The sequence below is a fragment of the Vombatus ursinus genome, unplaced genomic scaffold (assembly GCF_900497805.2).
Source record: "Vombatus ursinus unplaced genomic scaffold, bare-nosed wombat genome assembly UNPS02014821.1, whole genome shotgun sequence".
Taxonomy (NCBI): Eukaryota; Metazoa; Chordata; class Mammalia; order Diprotodontia; family Vombatidae; genus Vombatus; species Vombatus ursinus.
This window is the reverse complement of record NW_020954599.1, coordinates 16873604-16876924: the sequence shown is the minus strand read 5'-3', so window position 1 is coordinate 16876924 and position 3321 is coordinate 16873604.

The window sequence follows — 3321 nt, the reverse complement described above, 5'->3', positions numbered from 1 at the left end:
TGTGTGTGTGTGTGTGTGTGTGTGTGTGTGTGTGTGTGTGTGTGTGTTTCTGGGGTAAACTGCCTCCGTTCCTGCCGGTTGAGAAATATGTCACAGCTCCGACTGTACTTTGAGTAGCTCGTTTGTAGAGGGAAACTGCTACCAAAAAAAAAAATTAATCATAGGAATATTGGAGGAGGGGTTACTGAATTACATTTTTCTCTCTCTTTGTGATTAGAGGACAACAAATCCTCCCCTTCCTACTGCCATCACCTTCCCACTTTAGCCAAAAGGTTTCTAAGAACAGGTGGTCTTCATCAGAGCCTAGAGAAAATAGGAACCCTGCTAAGCGAGACCCACTCCTCCCCAGGATAAATTTTGTGAGCACTTCCACACCTACAGTATTCTGGTAGGGATTCATAAAATTAATACCCATACATAACACCTTACTTTCCCTGTAAAGAAACAAATGGCAGTGGAGTGTAGCCATTAATTAAGAGGCTAGGATATTACAATGTATGTGATTTTGTTTGGATCTCACTTTGGACAAGGGAAATTGTTAACCAAACTTATTTAATGTCATTAATTAAAAAGAAACATGATATTGGAAGCATCTGAAAACCTTAAATTGCTGTGTTGTTGCTTTAATTCGTTTCTGGGAGATTATTTCCTTGTATCTTCAACAGTTAGCATGGTGCCTGGCACATAGTAGGTTGTTAATAAATATTTATTGACTAACTATATATGTCATGGTTTCAGCTATATGATCTCTGAAAGAATCTTTCCAGAGGCTTTTTATTGAGAATAAATAACTTTGGGAGTGTCTTCGTGCCTTAGAACCCCTTATTTTTAAAAGAAAAGGAATAGAAATCATTAGCTCACTTTAGCTCATTTGCTAGAGCATGTGATGAAATGAAATATACCACCTTTAACAAAGTTTGCTCTTCTATTAGGATTTTTGAAAATTGTCCTCAGGCAACTAAGCATCAAAAATTCAAAGTCAGCACACTCTCAAGTATCTTGATTATTCCACATAGAGTAATTACCTCCTCAGTAACTTGTGCTGAAAGACAGGTCAAAATTAAATCAATCTATCCTCTCTCTCTCTCTCTGTCTGTCTGTCTGTCTGTCTCTCTCTCTCTCTGTCTGTCTGTCTCTCTCTCTCTCTCTCTGTCTGTCTGTCTCTCTCTCTCTCTCTGTCTCTCTCTCTCTCTCTCTCTGTCTCTCTCTCTCTCTCTGTCTGTCTGTCTGTCTGTCTGTCTCTCTGTCTCTCTCTGTCTCTCTCTCCTACTATAATTTTCAGGCTCAGTAAAATATTAAGACAATAAGTGATGAGGGTATGAATGGATCTTCTTCCCTGGCCTATGTCCATCTGCCCAAAATTTGTAGAGAAAGCATGAAGTTACATGAGTGTAGTTATAAAATCTCATAGCCTGGGAAGTCCTTTTGAGAGTCTACTAAAGAAAAGGAAGCATTAGGATTCAAAAGGAGAGTTGACGAAAGTAAGTATGCAAGATTCTGGGAAAAGCATTGGAAATTTAGATCAGTAGCACTGGATTCCATGTTTTAGCTCTTCCACCTCTGTGACCCTGGGCAAATCACATCACTTCTGTTTGCTCATTTTTAAAATGAGCAGGTGGACTTGATCATCTCTGACATCCCTTCCATCTTTAAGACTCTATGACTTTAAAATATTTCCAGCGCAAAATTCCAACTTTCGTTCATCATCACTAGGCAAAGTAACACCAGCATGAACTTCAGCTAGAATCGAAATTTCCAGCAATCTTGAATGGCTCCGGGACTCCTGAGGCAACCAGGGAACTGTTTAGCCATCCTACCTTTTAAACCTCAATGCCAATGGGCTTCTCATACCTTTGGGCCTTTATCTAGCCTAGGAGCAGTGATTTATCCAGGAAATTAGTTTTGTAGACCTGATCAGCAGTAATGTCACTGCCAGAATCAGTTTTAAAACAAACAAAAAAGTCATCTGTGCACTGGTAACCCAAAAAGTGTTATTATAACTCATTGTAGTTCATTTTGAAATACTATCTAACCAGTAATCTTACCAATAATGTATTCTGAACTTTCAACTTGGCATCTTTTCTCATCTCCTTCCCCTGCTGCATCACTGAAGACATTAGCATCACTGAATCCATTAGCAGAGAGATCTCCTATATAGTTCCATCAATCTCTACAAACCTTAAACAGAATGTAACCTTCCACCAAGGTTTTCAAAAAATATTTTATGTCCTGCCCTTTCATTTTTAAGTCCAGACCCATGATGCATCAAAGTCTTTTTAATATCTCTTAGTCTCAAAATAATATGAAATTATTTTAATATCTAACATTGAAATGGGTAATTATTTAGCCATTTTCTGTCTTCTCAGGTTCCTAATTCTTAAGAAAATTTTAATGCTAAAAATGAAGTGGAAGCTGAACATATATGCATTTCTTAACTAAGCTTGAAAAAACTGCCCTGAATCTTGCTAATGGAGGGATCTGGAAAACTGAATGGCAAGAGAAGGCCTATAGAATGGAGAGGTTTTTATCCCTACCAAGAGAAGAGAAGAAAAAGAGAGTGTCTAAAAGTAAAGGTACTTAGGGAGAGAGGGAAGAAAAAGATGTGAGGGGAAATGGGTACCTGGAATGAGACCACCCATTCATGTGGTTATAGAGGCAAAGGAGGTACTTATTTTTCTTTTTCAAAAATCTTTGTTTTATTGGAATTGTGTGCAATTCAATGTTGTTGGGTTGGTTTTTTTCTGACTGTAGATTGTACATTTGTAGATTGTTTGTAACAATACTAAATGATTAAGAGGATCACCATTCCTATTTTTTTACAACAAAGGGAAAAAAGGATGTAAATTAAAAGTTTCTTATTGTTGGGTTATTATTTTGTGTAGCCTACTGTTAATATATGCAAGAGTTGTCAGACTGACTCCAGGGAAAACTAAATGTATAACGAAAGCTTATTCGTGAGCAGGAATATACTAATGGAACAATCTGATGTCTTCTTAATCCTATGTAAAAAGCTTTGTCGTCTTCCTAATATTGACTGAATGGGTAATTAATGGCTCTTCATCTAGGAGAATACCCGGTAATCCAAGATAGGCAAAAGAAAACAAGCCAAAGGTAAAAGACAACAGGACTAGCTTCATGTAAGCACCAATTTATCCATTCAGGAAAGTATTATGCCTGGAAACAATGATGTTACAATAGATAAAGTCAAAAGTGGTAAACTACATACCTACACTTCTACAGCAGTACCTGGCCAAACAGGTCAGCTATAGAAGCGCTCTGTCTCTCTCTCTCTCTCTCTCTCTCTCTCTCTCTCTCTCTCTC